At 36.8% G+C, this 18,325-nt stretch overlaps 1 pseudogene; it reads left to right on the plus strand.

The window, feature by feature from the left end:
- Positions 1-2,221: 2,221 nt before the first annotated feature.
- On the plus strand, positions 2,222-5,190 carry LOC103934769 (annotated as a pseudogene).
- Positions 5,191-18,325: the final 13,135 nt, after the last annotated feature.

An 18,325-nucleotide genomic window follows, 5' to 3' on the forward strand; every position in this document is an offset into this window, starting at 1 on the left:
ATCACGATTTAACGGTTATTTTAACTCCGATTTTGATGATTTTTTTAAAGCTACACTCCTTGACCCTATATGAATACAATGAATGAATTCGATCTTCAATTTAAAATATTTACACTAATGGATACCACAAAATCTTATGTTATACTTAATGAAAGTATACATAAACTCTAAGTGTTAGTGAATCTATTGTTTTGAAGGGATACGCATTCTAAGAAACTAGTTTCAACGATCCATCCGTCAAACTTGTTTGTATATACTTCGAGATCATATGCGCCAAAAATCACAAAAAACAAACATTCAGAGATCAAGGAATGAGACAAAACTTTTCGACGGTTATAAACAAAAAATCACGATTTAACGGTTATTTCAACTCTGATTTTGATGTTTTTTTTACAGCTACACTCCTTGACCCTATATGAATATAATGAACTAATTCCATCGTCAATTTAAAATAATTTTTCTAACAAAAATCTGATCTGAACTATAATAATATATTTTTCTAACAAAAACCCGATCTGAACTACATTAATAAATTTAAAGCTACCTAATAAATATATATATATATATATAGATTGTTCAATTTCTTAAGTGTTATACTTACAAAATAAAAAATGAAAATAAATTGGTTTAGGCGACAAAATATTTGAATTACGTCTCGCAAAGATTTAAAAAAAAATTATTTTATTTATTTTTGTAAAGACTTTGCACAACGAAGTTTAAACTTTGCGCGACAATGTGTTTTTGGCCATGCAAGACTTTGCGCGATGAAGTTTAGACTTGCACAAAGTGACTTTGGACAACGATGTGTTTTTCATCGCGCAAGGTTTTTTTTTTTTTACTAGTGGTTGGATGCACTTGCAACATCTACTATCAGTTATTAGGGGCCAAAACTCTTTCACTTTGAGTTGATATCTCCAGTTGCCAAAATATAATAGCTAATAATTGTTGATTGTTGAGATCCAAATTCCAAATTTTCTTTTCCTAAAACTAGTTATGGCACTGTTAGTGGTATTTTCGTCATTTGATACGAAAGAATGTATACATACAATGTATAATTATTGTTTCATAGTGGACCCGAAAATTGAGTTTTGTGCTCGTTTTATATAATAAAGAGTCTCTTACACTGAGTTATAAATTTGAGTTCTATGATAGTGATTTAAATTGTTTAGTTCAATATACAATAATTGACCAACAAGAGAATGACTAAAAAAAGTTATAAATCACAATTAATATATATAGCTCACATCTCATACTATTGGAATAATATGTTGCAAGGATTATATGGTGCATGATTCTTCGATACAAGAATCAAACTCACCTAAACTTAGTCTAAAAAAGCCTAATCGATATGTATATCAGCACCAAACCATCTTTGAATTTAGCGGTTGTTGTTCTCTACTTTATTAGATATGAGGTCTCGGGTCTAACTCGAGTGCAAGTACAACACATATTTATAGTGAGTTTGATAATCCAATATCTAGTTACGACTAGTCTCATAGCTTAACTTAGTTATACAACTAAAATGGTCATAAATCGATATTTAATTGATTCGACTGCTTATTAATCAATTAAGCTCACCATCTTCATGCTTTCAACCACATTTTTATTTCAACATATTAATCAATTTGTTTTTTCATTTAAGAAAGACGAACCTAAGATTTTGACTCTCAAACTCTATCCTCAACTATGAATCTACGACTATGTGGTTAATAAAAAAAAATGACTTTGCCAAAAGGGAGACTAATATGAATTGGGAACACCAAATTCGTTGTTTGTCAACCTTATAACATGGTGTTATGTGTTTTAATTTTCGTTAAAAAAATTGTTATAAAAAAAGAAAAGTATCGGTCTTTTCAACGAGAGAAAGGCATCAAAATTTTTTACACCTATGCAGAAATTCAAGTATGAACAGATTAAAATGCCATAAAGTCAAGTGTTTTTAACTTACGTCACAAGAAAAGATTAAAACGCCACTACCTTAACGTCCTTGTTTCATGTCAATTCTCCTAGCCTACAACTAGCGTTCTTATATTTGTCCTAAATCGATGGCCTTGTGTATATAACTCCATAAAATACAGAAAGCTCCAGTACACCAACAGTAGCTGATCAGTACTCCCCCCACTGATCATATCACCAGGATTCTTATAAATGTAGTGCCAGTTATTACTTGTCAACCAAACCAACAAGCAACAGAGAGAGCAAGAAGAAAGAGAGAGACGCAATGGGAATAGTGGAAGAAGCTCACAACGTGCGGGTCTTAGGATCGGGTCAGCAAGTCCTAGTCCTGGCCCGCGGCTTGGGCACCGATCAGTTGGTCTGGAAACACCTCATCCCCCACCTCGTCGACGACTACCGCGTCGTTATGTACGACAACATGGCCGCCGGAACCACCAACCCTGAATACTTCGACTTCGAGCGCTACTCCTCCCTCGAAGGCTGCACGTCGAGTCATGCATCTTCGTCGGCCACTCCGCCTCCGCCATGGTCGGTGCCATCGCCGCAGTCACCCGACCCGACCTCTTCACCAAGCTCATCATGATCGCCGCCTCCTCTAGGTAAACCTACATCGTCGTCTAATTGCTCCATTTAATTAGGAACTAATCAAAGTCAATTATTATATTCTGAAATTCAGCTCAGTCCCACAATCCCAAATTTACCTCTCCAATAAGACATAAGTTTAATTTTTGTGATTTGGAGAGTTTAAAGCTCGGCCACTTCCAACAAAGTAGAGACTGAGGCCGTTCAAAATTTATTCGTGCAAATCCATCAATTTGATTAACTAATTAAGTCAATTGTCACTATTTTTCTACAATTTTACCTTTTTCGTTTGTTTTTTATGTGAGAATTTTTTCGTTAAATTAGAACATGTATGTTCAACGTGGATCCATCCATCTGGTTGAATAATTAAATCTTCGAAAATTTCCTTTTTGATTAGTATATTGACTCTCCATTCTCTCAATCATTTTTATGTTATTTAATTAGAGTCAATCTTTCTCAATCATTTTTATGTTATTTAATTACACTTCCAAAACACAATTAACAATTCAACCAATTAAATTGTACCATTTTTATAGGTTCCTCAATGACGTGGACTACAACGGGGGATTCGAGCAAGAAGATCTGGAGCAACTATTCGAGGCGATCCGGTCCAACTACAAGGCATGGTGCTCCGGGTTCGCGCCGCTGGCGGTGGGTGGCGACATCGACTCAGTGGCAGTCCAGGAGTTCAACCGGACCCTATTCAACATGCGACCGGACATTGCCCTCAGCGTCGCACAAACCGTATTCCAAACCAACATGAGACAAATACTTACGTTAATCACGGTGCCAAGTCACATTTTACAGGGTGTAAAAGACCTTGCTGTCCCCATGGTTGTGTCCAAGTATTTGCACCAGAATCTTGGCGGCGAGTCTATCATTGAGATCATGTCGTCAGACGGTCATCTCCCGCAATTGAGCTTGCCGGATATCGTAACTCCAGTTAGGGCTGGGCACAGGCCAGGCTCAAATTTGGAGGAACCGGACCCTACCCGTTTTAAATAGTAACAGGAGGAGCTAGGCGGGTAGATAGATTTTGAGTTTGAGAACCGAACCTAACCCGGCATGTTTCAAACGGGCCGGTTCGGGACGGGTCCATGGGTTCAATTATTATTATTATTATTATTATTTTTCAATTTTGGGCATACTGGCAGTGTCTTTTTTTCTTTCTCCTATTCGTATCAGCTTCATTCTCTCTTTATCTCTCTCTACTCTTCCCCACTCCCAAATTCAAAATTGAAGCAACAATCACCATTTCCTGACAGCAGCATCACCTGGGCCTTTGCCACCGTTGATTTTCTTAGAATTCCTCTGTCCCACATCAGCCAGAAGGTTTGAGAACAAGCCATTTTAATAGAATTACCCCACTCTAAGTATCACCGAGACCTTTTGTATTAAAACCCCACACCTAACGGATTGAGCAGGAGGCCAAGTGGGGACAGTATCGGTGTTGTTAGAGTGGGCCCATGGCCCATCTACCTAAAATTTAAGATGGTATCAGAGCCAGGGGACAGGCCCGTACATCCACGTGAACAGGTGGGTCCCTTTTGACCCCGTGCGAACGGGTGAGCCCCAACTTGGCTCCACGTAGGCCAAGAGATGCCATATGAATGGGTGGGTCCCCATTGGCCCCGCCCGAACGGGTAAGCCCTGGTTTGGCTCCACATGGTTACCGATGTGTGGAACTTCACATGTGACCTATAAAATGGAGTCTTACGTGCGGAGGAGTGTTAGAATTCCTCTGTCCTACATTGGCCAGAAGACTTGAGAACAAGCCATTTTAATAGAATTACCCCACTCTAACTATCATCGAGGCTTTTTGTATTAAAACCCCACACCTGATGGATTGAGCAGATGGTCAAGTGGGGACAGTATCAGTGTTGTTGGAGTGGGCCCATGGCCCATTTACCTAAAATTTAAGAGATGTCTTCAACTTCAATTATCTTTATGTCTGCAACTTCAGTCATCTCTCTGTTTGCAACTTCAATCGGCCTCAATGCCACTGCTTCATGATTTGGTGACAAGTCTCCACCTTTTCCCAATCTCCAACTCCTTCACACTTGTATTTAGTTCGTCGGATCTAATGGTTTCTCGACTTGCAGTTGTTGGGAGACGGTGGATCTACAATATTGTCAACATATTGGACTTGGGAGAGAAAGAGAAGGAGTCGATGAGGCTTTTGAGTTGGGAACTAAAATGGTTGATTAAGGAAGGTTGGGAAGATGGACTAATTAAAGACTGTCAGCAAAGCTCGGCTTCTATGTAACTCTGAGTCGGACAGAGCTCGGCTTTCGTCTCTTCGAGTTCAATTGAGAGAGACTAAGAATCGAGTGGGATGACTTTAGGAGAGAGAGATCAAGAGGGAGGACCGAGGAAAAGAGTTTCAGTTTGAGTCTCGGAGAAAGTGATGTGGTGTGTGTGTGAGATTTGAGATCAACAGGTTTATTGGATATGGTTTAGGTCGGGGGCCTGTGTCTTCAAAAAATTGGATTCGCCTTGCCCCTCTGTTTACTTGGACTCGCCCCGCCCTATTTTGTATATAAAATAATATGGACTTGCCCCGTACCCGCCCTTCCAGCGGGCCCAGGGCCCGTTTGCCCAGCCCAAACTTCGGTGCTGCTCAAGCACATTAGTTATGACATAGGGGCCTAATTGTATTAATGTTTTTTTTAATTGTAATATTAATCTTCGGGTGAAGTGCAACTTGTAGTTTTGATTCGATAATGGAATGTTATGTGGAGCAAAATAAACAAGATTTATTATTAAATACATAAAATACAACGTCGGTCGTTGTCTATGTGTCTCAAAAGGTCATTGTCTTTGTTGGTTGTTGGTTGGACTTTGGAGTCATGTGGATAATGTGTGATGCGATAGGACACATGGACAACGTCATAAGAGAAAAAGGATCCGGCCACATGGACAACATCATAAGAGGAAAAAGATCCGGCAACATAAGAGGAAAAGGATCCGGCACTGTTCATTGTACATCGTGTGGTCAGAAATCATTTCAAAATTTAAAATTTAAAATTAAATATAAATAGTACCTAACGAAAACTGACCACACGATGCACGATGAATGATCACGATCATGGGATCTCTAGGGATCTCAGGATTACGTCATATGAATGAATGAAAGTGGTCCCGAGATTCCGGGATCCGTATGCAAAATAAATCGAAAACTCTAAATAAAAGCTGAGATTGTAATTGTTTTTTTAGTTTGTACTTTCTATAAATCGTGATAGGACAAACAATTTATCGAAACAACCGGTGGTGCGGTGTATATTAGTGTTTTCCTTTAAATTTAAGAGGTACACTGTTTGAACTTTTGTGTTATTTTTTTAAAATTCATGCATTTAATTACATAGAAGTAAAAAAATGAAACTTTTGTGTTACTTTTTTTGAAAATTTATGCATTTAATTATAAAGAAGTAAAAAATAGCAAAAGGAGGTTCGAACCCACCTCTAAGGCTTTAACAGGATGTAAAGTAGCACAACAACAGTATCCACTAATAACTATTTTTGTATACCAACTACACATATAGATATATATATAAGATATGCATACAAAAACAAAACTTCTGCTTCTTCAATTTGGAAGCCTCGTGCAGTGGCACCACTTACATTTTCTCAAGCGGCCTTTAATGGAAGTTAATATTTGACGTTTTCCACTTTGTATTATGGAAGTATAAAAGCTTGTTCCCAGGGAGGGATGCATGTTATATATAAGTTAAAGGCGAGTGAAAAATGGGATCCTAAAGTTTGTAATACACTTGTCATGACTGATTACTCATGAGTCATGAGTCATGAGAGCAGTTGCATAAACATCTGTGTTCACATGGGATGTCCACATTCATTGTACTCAAAACATGCGCATATTTATTCTTACATGTAACATGTTTATTTTCACATAACGTTTTGATCTAATAATACAATATTATATGAAGAAAAATGTACACATAATATTATATTATTGGGCCGGAACATTACAATAACAGTAAACTGTTTAATGCAAGTTCTTTTCCTATTTTAAAATTGGAGCATAGGTTTAAGTCATATTCCAGCATGACCCTAGCAAACAATCACATAAAAGTTCTAAAGACCAGTTTAGTATTGTTTTGGTTCTTTTAATAAACTGTTTTTGTTGCACATTAAAAATGATATGTTGTAAAGTAAAGATGTTAAGTGTTTGGTAAGTTGTATTTTATCAGTGTTGTAAGACAAAAAAAATAGTATCATATCGTTTAATAAATTTTCATATAAATTTGTTTCATTTTTTGTGTACTAACTAAAATGATCATGATGTTAATGGTGGTGGGGGGTGGAAACGATGGTGAGGGGTTGGTGGGTACCCGTGGTTCATGGTGGCGAAGATAGTGGAAGATAGTGGTGTTCATCTCGGCCTAAGAAAGTCATCACCTCTGAGATGGTTGTGGTAGTTGCAAATAGTGGTGGTCGGTTTCTTTCACAAGTGGAAAAGTGTGTGAAACATAAAGACGGGTAAACATTGTCATTTTAAGAACTGATGAAAATATTAAGTATGCTATGAGAATTGAAAAGATTCACATTTTTTTTCATGGAGCTTGCTACCCAAATAATTATGAATATTCATTCTTGTATATGAGATCTAGGTTTGATTGTTCCTTCACCCGCTACATTTGTATATTTACCCTTTAATCATTTTGAATCTTTGATCATCATCTCTGTGTAAGCATTTTTTAGCTCAAATGATACAATGACCCATTATTGTATCTGAGATATGTGTTCCATGTCCGCTCCTCAAAGTTACTAGTTTGAATGAATAATGGCATCTTTTTACCTAATGAAAATAAGTGAAATTTAATATATACTAAAACTCAAAATGAACTAAACATTGTTCATAAGTGCAATGTTCTTCCTAGTTTGCCCTTACTAAGTTTGTGTTATTACATTCCTGCCACATTCCTTTTGGCACGTGGGATCGCACTCGTCATTTCCTCCCTCACTTCTTCCTTCTTAGTTGACTTTGATTGGAATCAAAAGCTTCTGCTCCAAATCTCAAGAGCGATTTCACTTCTTTTAGTCGACTCGATATATTTTGTTACGGTTCAGTTCTATAGTTTGGCAATTTTTATGCCCACCTTAGTGCTCATAGCCATTTGTCTCTTCCTTGTCGCCCCTTTCTCAGCTTTCAACTTTAACTTTTTTTTATATTCCCAATTTTACCCCTATTCCTCTTGCTAGAGCTGTTGAAGAGAAAGAAAGGAACACACAAAACACAAACACACACACACACAACCGACAAAACGCGAGACTTTCACAAACCCCACACGAATAAGATGGCCACTGTTGCCAATAAGGCGGAGCTCGCCAAGCTCTGCAGCTCACGTGACTAGTCCAACACTGTTGGAGGAAAGATCAATAGTTTTCAATTGTGCTACATAAAAGAAGAGTATAAGAGAATATGGAGGAATAGTTTTGAATGAGAACTGGAGTTTACTTAATAATTGACTTTATTGCTTACAAATTGATTACAACATTAGGCCATCTTATTGGCTATTTATAATAACATTTAGACCTTTTCATAACATGCATAACTTTTGGATTAGTTCCAAGAGTTATAGACACAACCCTAGACTTCTAAAGAGATACAACTCTTCATAAACATAGCTCTTCCCATGACACACAACTCTGCATAACAATTGATACAACTAACCTATAGGGGAAGTGCATTATGTTTAACAAAAGCCATCCGAGTCCTTGACTCCCTCTTCTCCCAATCCTCTTCTATCCAAGACATCTGGACCGCCGTTCTCTCCATATCTTTTACTCGCCCATTCAAATTCTACTAATCATCAATTTGTTAATGAAATTGTGTTCTGATTGATTCTGTATGGCTATGAATGTTGGTGTATTGCAGCAACAGAGCATTATGTTACAACTAAATGTAGCTCCACAAGCACGTGATTAAGGACTGTGATAGGGCGCTTCAGCTGGACCATGCACATCTTCAAGCTTACATCGTCAAATTATTTTCTTCCATAATTTTTCTTGAAGACCGCATATTAATGGGAAATGTAATGAAACTTATAAGTCTAATGGTAATTTTAGTTGAAAATTAGAGTCCACATATGAAAGAACAAACAAACAGATGAAAAGCGAAAAACGAAAGTGGGAATACTGTTAAATAAACAAGAATGCTGAGACGACTACAACCGAATGATTACATCTCGATTGACTGATACTAAAGTGATAACATGCATGACGGTAAACAACATGAGTTTGTCGACAATTAGATGTGGATGCAGGCTTTGTTAATCGAACAGACAGGTAGGCTCTGCTATGCATACGAGAAGGCAGGCTCTACAACCGGACAGATAAACAGGCTCTACAATGCAGACAAATAGAAAGAAAGGCTCCACAACACAGACAGACAGGCAGGCAGGCAAGCTGACATATACATTCAGACAGATATATTCAGATTCTAACAGGCAGATGTTAAGAGTATGGCCCCCATCACTAAAGGGATGAGAATTCTCATATTTCAACTATAACAACAAATAAACAGAAACAAAAACTATCATTCGAGTGGTCACAAGTCTAAGCACTTGAATGACATGCAAGCAAGCTTTAACAAAACTTATCCATGTAGGCCTCAAAAGGCCTAACAAACAATCAATCTTTTTTTCCTTTTTCCCAACAATTCAAACGCATTCTCATCAAGGTAATGGCCCCATCATTCAGAATACGGTCAAGGCTTAAAATACATCATTTTTCAATGTACCAATCTTCTTTAATCGCAGATCACCAACTTCAGAACTTCCTCACTTAAATCATTCATAACTCTCAGTGAAGTTAAGTTTTAGATATTTAGCTTTCCTTGTCAAAAATTGTAAATGAACCGCACATGCTCTTAGATTGTCTCTAGTTATACAACTTTATTATGGGTTCATCTTGCATGATATTGTGTCCGAAGGTATTGGTCGAAGACAATTCATCTTACAAAAGGTTTGATCATTCATATATATATATATATATTCTATGCATTAATCTGAGTTTTTTTTTTTTGTCTAGTCATGTTGTCTAGTAAGAAACTATCACTACTGTCCAGTTGTCTGGACATTCTTTCTAAGTCAGCCCACCTGGGCTTTTCGACATCTTTGTTCCAAGTTGAAATCTCAGCCTTTTAGATCGAGCTCTGCATTCACAAGTGGCTTTTGTCTCATGCATGGGATCATAACTTAGGATACTCCAAATCTCCATGTTCGGTGATTAAGATTTTATGCAATTTATCCCCATCAATGACTTGTGGTGAGCTGGGTACTTATGTGATTGCAAAAACCTGTGAAATGCAAAGGTATGTTCACTTTTCAATTATTGATGCAAATTTGTCTTATGCCACATTAGCATATACTTTTATGTTGTGGATCTTGCATTTGTGATATTTGTGATAGGGATATTATTGTTGATTAAATAATCAATCTCTTGCATGAAGATCTTGTACATATGTTTACCTTTTGGATGAAACTTATGAAGTTGTTGTGCTTCAATTATTCTGAGAATCTTCATCTTACTCTTAGAAGGGTTGTGCAAAGAAATGGTAGTGTTGTTGTTATCTGTGTACCAAATAAGAAACAACTAGCTAAATGGTTCTCACACTTCATGGACAATCAAAGGCTCAGATCTTTTCGATGGTCTATTGCTTCGTGAACATATTGAATAACTGTGCTTCCAAATTGTCTCAGTTGCTGCATGTTCTCTATTTATCTTATTTCTATTGTGTCTGTCAACTCATAAGAAAAATATACATATATTTGTTTTTATTATTAAATTGCATACCTTGTTGCACGCATTTGTCAGTTTTATATGGATTAACCTTGAATAGTCTTTCAACTGTGATGTCAAATGTTCTCTCTTACTATGGTTGTTAGCCTCTAAAAAATCATTGTTTCATTAAATAAAAGCTTTCGTTGATTTTTGGGCTAATCTTACTTTGATCTTAATTGGGTTGTAGTGGCACTACTTACTCTATAAATCGAGCTTAAGTATCAATTCCAGTGCAAAACACCACTTGTTTTTCTGTTGTTACCTTGTTCTTGGCTTCTCAAAAGAAGAAGGAATTCCATGAGCTTCATTATCTTCAAATGAGTTACTTACTCAAATATTGAAATAAAAAAAAATAAAAAAATTGGGGGGGGAGGGGTGTGGAATTTCATTATCTCATGCAATGTCATGTTCATCAATGGCTTTAAATATATCTTGCATCCTCTTTATCATATGACTTGGATATCCTCTCTTATATGGCTTCATAAGGTCTCTGTTGATCTTGGCATTTCAATGTGTGTAGTTTTGTGTTTTGCTTCTTGCTCAATTTATCTTGAAAGTATTAGCTCTTAAACATAATGGATTATTAAAAGTTTGGGTGGGTTTTAAAAAATTTGTTTTAAAAAATTTGAAGATGGCTTTCTCCAATCCAATTCTCATACGTTGACACATCATAATTGTACTATAAACTTGTGTTAATCTATGCTTCACCGTCAATTTGTGGTCTCATGTTTAATTTCGAATGCATGTTTATTTTAGGTTCTTCTTTTGGGAAGCATAGTTATTGAAGTTGTTCATCAGTTGCTTTTTATGAGAAATATTTGCTTGGTTGTTGCTTGATTGATACCAAGATCAATCTCTTGTTGTGTAAAGTTTTTGTTAAGGCTAATCTAGCTACCTTCTGGGTATATGTGTCTAGTCCCAATCACCCTATAAATTATTCACTTGTGTGTTCTGACCAGTGGTATGGTCTTGTCAGTGTTATGAGGGTTGGAAAGGGCATTTCTGTGTAGCATTTCTTCTTTTAACTGTCTTATAATATCTGTTGGTTGTGGTTGAACAACTCAAATATCTTCACAGTATCCTCTTTTAACCTATCTAGGTTTTTACCATTCTCCTCTAACTACCGTTGATTTTTTTTTTTTTTTAATCTCTTTCTTTCCAATTCTCTCTCACCAGGAATCTAGCCAACCATGCCAAGAAACTCAATCATCTTCTGATATATCTTCTTTTAACATTGTCACATGTCATTATGATATGAATGTATACCATCGTGAAGCCTATTTAGTTCATCTATTCCTTTGGTCAAAAGTCAACCATCAGTCTTGTCTAAAACCATTTTATAGGATTTGGTCAGATGTCATTCGTAGGAATGTTTTAGGTTCATCAAACAATGATAGCCTAACTTTTGAGTCTACTAGGATTCAATTTGCCATGCTGTCAGGGTCAGTTGTTCCTTTTGGGTACATTATCTTTAAGTCCATCTTGTCCAAAACTAATCGTCCTGATAAATAGCAAAGAGGGCAAACTATTTATCCCTATTTGATCACTCAGATATGTGAACAAGCCAGTGTACCAACTCGTCTTGATGACCTTTACCCCAAATCCACCAAAGTCCTTGATAAAGGCATTATGAACCTAAGCAATGTGATGTGTGCAGTTGCGCATGGTGACCCTTGTCCTTGACCTCAACCCTCTGCCTCTCAGGATAGGAAAATTGCTTTCTTAGAATCTGAGCTTCAGTCTCTTAGGCAACACTTTGTTGAGTTCAAGTCTTCAATGAGTCATTATGTCTTATCAACTCATGTCAGTCAGTCCTATGTACCTCCTGCTAGTTCGCCATCTTTGAATATGTCTTCTTTTGTGCCTAAGCCTCTTATGTGTCCCCTAAGCTTGTTCTTGTTCGTTCAATGCAAACGTCTCCTTAGTCTACATCATATTTCTCTGCCACCTCTCTTGCAAGCTCTAAGGAGGTTGTTGCACAAATGATAGCCGTTTATGCTACTAAAGGCAAAAGGGTTGCCTCGAATATTGGTGTCAACCTCTCATCTCCTATTCCAATGGCCAATTATATCAAGTTTACTTATTCTGACGACTAGGATGATGTTGTCAACTGTCCAGAAGAATATCCTAAATAAGAAGATCCGGAAGAAGAAGACCTTAAAGATGATCCGAGTGAGGAATTTGCTGCTACTAATTCTCCCTTTCATTCAAGTGGTTTATCTCAATCTGAGGAGTTTTAGTATTATGGGGGAGTGTAGTTAGCTGGGGGGTGGGGGGTCATATATTTTAAGAAAGTTTATTCATTATGTCCTTGAACATTTATGACACTAATGTGTCTTGAAACTTCTTTCCTATGTTGTTGTTTGTTTCTTTTTGGTACTGCCAAACAAGGCCCCTGAACATCTATTTTTACCTTGATTATGATGTGGAATGATTTGGCACCGAGAATTATATCTTCTTTGTTAGTATGATGTTTCATTATTGTGGTATGTTTTTTTTTATCATAGTCATCATGTACTTTAATGTTGTTGCATTGTCTCTGTTCACACTTTGTCTTACTATGACAAAGTAAGGGAGAAAACATGCAAAACCTTGTGTTTTCACATATTCTATTTCCTAACCCATGATAAAATTTCACTTGTTTCTTGCCGAGAACTGTATTTTGCAAGGGTTGTTACTGATCTTCTCATGGTGATTGATGTTATTTTGAGTGTGCGATTGTGTGATTTTAGTTATAGGATTTTGAAATATTTTGTCAAGAAAAGCCAAAGGGGGAGATTGTGAAGTCTAGCTTTAGATATTTGGATTTCCTTGTCAAAAGTTGTAAATTATACCACACATGCTCTTAGATTGTCTCTGGTTATATAACTCTAGTATGGGTTCATCTTGTTGGATATTGTGTCCGACGGCATTGATTAAAGACAATTCATCATCACAAAAGGTTTGGTCATTCATATACATTCCATGCATTAACTTGAGTTCTTTTTGTCTAGTCATGCTATCTAGTCAGAAATTGTCACTGTTGTCTAGCTGTCTGGATACGCTTTTTAAGTTAGCCCACATGGGCTTTCTGGCGGCTTTGTTCCAGGTTGAAATCTTAGCCTTTGATTTGCTCAGATCGGGCTTTGCATTGACAAGTGGCTTTGGTCCTTGTTTGGATAGAAATTCTGGCAGCTTCCATATTAAAACCCTAGCTGCCTCCTTTGTTTCTTTGGCTAGAATATTGCACATTCATCAAAGAGTGAGTTTGAGCTTAGTGCTTCCTTTTTTAGTTTGAGCTTAGTGCTTCATCTTTTAGTTACCCAACCACAAAATCGTTCTTATGCATTAAAACCCCTAAAATCATTGTGCATCTAGGTTGCATTAGTTCTCTTGTTTTGTGTTGTGTTCTTGATCTAGCTTTTTGAGTTAAATTTCTCAATTAGATCAAGTTTTGGATTATTGTCAGTCTCTTCTTTCAAATATTTGGTTAGAGAAACTGACTGGTTTTAAATCCAGATTTCATATCATTTGTATTGATTATGTTGGTTCTATGTGCCACAAGGTGATAAGCTTAGGATGAGCTATCACTTTATGAAGACTGAATGAGTCCATCTCGTGTAAGGTAAGGTTGCACAAAGGTATAAGATGCTCCGTAGATTAGGGATCTAGGAATTGAGCTTGTGTGGAAACTTTGTATGAGTCTTGTTTACATGAGTGGATTAGGCTTAGTGGAAGTCCCTGGTTTTTTAACCCAGATGTAGGTTTTCCAGCCAAAAATATCATGTATTGATTATTGTTTTTCTCAGCTTTTATACCTTAATATTTGTGTATGAGATGCGATCACCATGACCTGTCCTTGCAACTAAGTAAATCAGTGTTTGAATCTGTATTGAACTAGATCTTAGTTAACTAGGAACTTTTTAGTAAATTAAGTTTTAAAATTGATTGCTTCCACTATTGTTAAACTAATCATTTGGTCTTAGTTGACTCGGGCTACTAACTAGTTAAAGAAGCATATACATAGATTTTTAAGTACAGGTTATTCCACCTGGTATCAATTTCACTCTTTCATCAGATACAATGGCAAGCACCAGTGGGTGGCAGTCTCCAACTTGAAGATAACAAGTATTCAAGCAGAGGAGTCACACGAGTTCAGTCAAGTAGCATGTAGTAAACAGTATTGTGGTCGTCAGATTCGAGTTCTTCAAGCTGCGGGTCAGGCTAGTGGGTCCAAATCAAGCAAACAGCGACATCAAGGCTCTAGCATGATGGTGGTGCGAAACAAAGGTGCAACACTGGTGTGGTAGCTCCAGCGGTTGGGCAGGACTCTGGCTTAAGACTTCAACAGATTTATTTTGAAATTTTTATGAACGACAAACCAGAAAACAAAAAAAGTTTAACAGAAAACTGGACAAAACAAACAATGGAGACAGACAAACTGATACACTAAAAAAAAAAAAAACAAAAACCAAAAGCAAATTAAGCCTACTCTAGCACCAAGTTCACCAAGTTGAAAATTAGAGTCCACATACAAAAGAACAAACAAACGGACAAGCAACGAAAAATGAAAGTAAGAATATTGTTAATAAACAATAATGTTAGGATGGCTACAACCGAATGACTATATCTTGATTGATTTATGCTAAAGTGAATAACATACATCCTATTTATAATACTAAATCATAACTTTAACAAAACCTAATTCTAATGGATTGAGCCCAAATCCTAAACTTATTATTTTCCAACAATTTTATCACATCCAATGGAACAGGTGATAGAGTTCATGCACCAAATTACCTATTATTTGTAGTGGTAAATATTCAAACTCTCTTGGACTTGTAGCTTTCTCCACTCTTCAACTTGGCGTTTGGCTTTTTCCTTTCCTTGAACCCAATTTTGTAACATGCACTATCAAAAATGATTGAGGGCGAAAATTCTCAACCCTTGAGTTAAGGTGTCCGGTTGCCAGAATATGACAGCTAATAATTATTCATTAGTTTAGGTCCACACATGAAGATGACCATGTATGTTATGATTGCTTTATTTAGTGGAGTTGAATTTTCAAAAGGATCACATTTTAGAGTGGCTATTTATAGCTTCGGATAACTGGATTGGATTGCCTTTTATGTATGAAAGATGTCTTTGCAGATAGACATTGAGATCCAAATTTTCTTTTTCTAAATCTAGCTAAGGTATAGTCTGGTGGTATTTTTCGTCACTTATAGATAAGATCTTTTAGGTTTGATTCAAATTGAAAATGTATTCGAACAAAGTCTTCGGCTAATGTAACAATATGTTGTAGGGATTATATGGTGCAAGATTCTTCTATATAAAAATCAAACTCACCTAAACTATGATGAAAAGCCTAATCAATATGTATATCAGCACCAAATCATCTTTGAGTTTAGCGGTTGTCCTCCACTTTATTAGATGAGGTCTCAGGTCTAACTAGAGTGCAATCACAACGCATATTTATAGTGAGTTTGATAACTCGATATTTAATTGTGACTAGTTGCAGTATCTCAACGTAATTATACAACTAAAGTGGTCATAAATCAATATTTAAGTGATACATCTGCCTATTAATCAGTTAAGCTTGGTATCTTCATACTTTCATGTATTTCAACATATCAATCAATTTGTTTTCCATTCAAGAAAGATGAACCTAAGATTTTTACTCTATCCTCAAGCATGACTATGTGGTTAATAAAAAAGGGAAGAGATCCCCTCCGGATCTCTCCCACCAAGTCTTAGGGATCTGGAGATCCGGACTCTTCAAATTTGATCCAACGGCTACAATTATTATAACCTTTAGAGAGGCCCCATATTTGAAGTCGTTTGATCAAATTTTAAGGGCTCGGATCTTCGGAGCCCTAGGATTTGGTGAGACAGATCCAGAGGGGATCTCTTCCCAATGAAAAATAGTCAGACTATGTTGCAGAAGGAGGCTTATATGGATTGAGAAGACCAAAATGTTAGGCCCAGCTATCAACAACTCACTTGCTAGCTGACGTCAGCTAGCCGTTGGATTTGATTTTTTTTTTTTAAGACGAAATTTAAAATAAAAAAAATCTAATTTTTTTTCTTATAAATATCTAAATCATTTCTCACATCATTTTCACCCTTCCATACTATTTTACTTCGTTTTATTTCAATTCTTCAGATTCTTTAAGACTAAAAATTATTAAAATTATATAAAGATAAGAAATATGGTAGTTTGATTCAATTAACTAAAAAAGTTAAAGAACAAAATTAAAAATAATAAATTGTTGAGGGGGCTAAAAAATAGCCCCATTCAGCTGGAGATGGTATAAAAATATTGTTTGACACTGTTTATTAAAAAATAATTTCTTGTAAGACTATAATCTGGACAGGGGCTAAACATAGCCCCTACGGTTAGAGATGACCTAATATGTTGTCATGTATTTTAGCTTTTTTTACACATGATTTTTTTGGTAACTGTTTTAGAAAACAATTCAGCTGACTTTCTAACGATAAAAGGGCATGAACTCTAAGTGTTTTTAACTTGACGTTGCAAGAAAAAATTAAAACGCCACCACCTTAATGTCCTTGTTTCATGTCAATTCTCCTAGGCTACAAATTAGCGTCTCAAAAAATACAACTAGCGTTCTTATAATTGTCCTAACAAAAATGCTACTTTTATCACATATTTATATCATCTCTCTAACAAAGATGGCACTCAGATATGTTGGTAGACCATACCTCTATTAGAGAGATGAATAATGCTACAAGACTAAATTTTTAAACAAAATTTGCAAACCAAATGATGTGTCACCAATAGAAAATAAGCATGTTAATAAACACTTAAGTAATAATCCAATCATCAATATCCACATCATTTGGTTTAGGAACTTGATCTCTCTAGCATTTCTCTTGTCCTAAATCGAGGGCCTACAAGAGCAACTCCACCATTTCTAATTGCCTTGGGGATAGGCAACCCCATCCACTCCCTTCTCACCCCCCTCCCCAAAACAAAAACAAAAAAAACACAACAAAAAAAAAAAAAAAAAAAAAACTCCTGCCCACTTAGGTAATTGGGTTCAAGGCGAGCCCGATAAAGAAGTCATGCAATAATCCATTGGCCAAGTGCCTGGGCTATGTGACTCAAGGCTAAGCCATCATGACGTAAAGCACAATTTAAATTATAAAAAAAAATTATGAAAATTGATTAAAAATATAAAAATTATAACTTTTTCTATAGAAAATACCTAACCATGTTCTTCTACTTTAGACTGTGACATTTCACATCGCCCAGGGAAGTGATCTTTAAATGTATATTCCCATCCTTACTTAGCACGAGGCCTTTTGGGAGCTCACTAGCTTCGGGTTTCGTGGGAACTCCGAAGTTAGGCGAGTAGCGCGCGAGAGCATTCCCAAGATGGGTGACCCATCGGGAAGTTCTCGTGTGAGTTCCCAGAAACAAAACCGTGAGGGCGTGGTCGGGGCCTAAAGCAGACAATATCGTGTTACGGTGGTGGAGCTGGCCAGGGAAGTGATTTGCCCCGGGCCAGGATGTGACAATTTGGCATCAGAGCCTAACCCTGGTCGTGGTGTGCCGACGAGGACGTCGGGCCCCTAAGGGGGGTGGATTGTGACATCCCACATCACCAAGGGAAGTGATCCTTAAATGTATATTCTCATCCTTACTTAGCACGAGGCCTTTTGGGAGCTCACTGGCTTTGGGTTCTGTGGGAACTCCGAAGTTAAGCGAGTAGCGCGCGAGAGCATTCTCAGGATGGGTGACCCATTGGGAAGTTCTCGTGTGAGTTTCCAAAAACAAAACTGTGAGGGTGTGGTCGGGGCCTAAAGCGGACAATATCGTACTACGGTGGTGGAGCGGGCCCGGGAAGTGATCCGCCCCGGGCCGGGATGTGACATATACTACATTTTAATATTTTCAAATATTTTCAACAAACCCTTTATTATTGTCTGAAATTAAAAATAAAGTTATCTTTAATTATTTTATAAATAAAAAATACAA

This window comes from the organism of the source record quoted next, unplaced genomic scaffold, assembly GCF_019419815.1.
Source record: "Pyrus x bretschneideri cultivar Hongxiangsu unplaced genomic scaffold, Pyrus_bretschneideri_v1 Contig8, whole genome shotgun sequence".
In the NCBI taxonomy this organism is placed as follows: domain Eukaryota; kingdom Viridiplantae; phylum Streptophyta; class Magnoliopsida; order Rosales; family Rosaceae; genus Pyrus; species Pyrus x bretschneideri.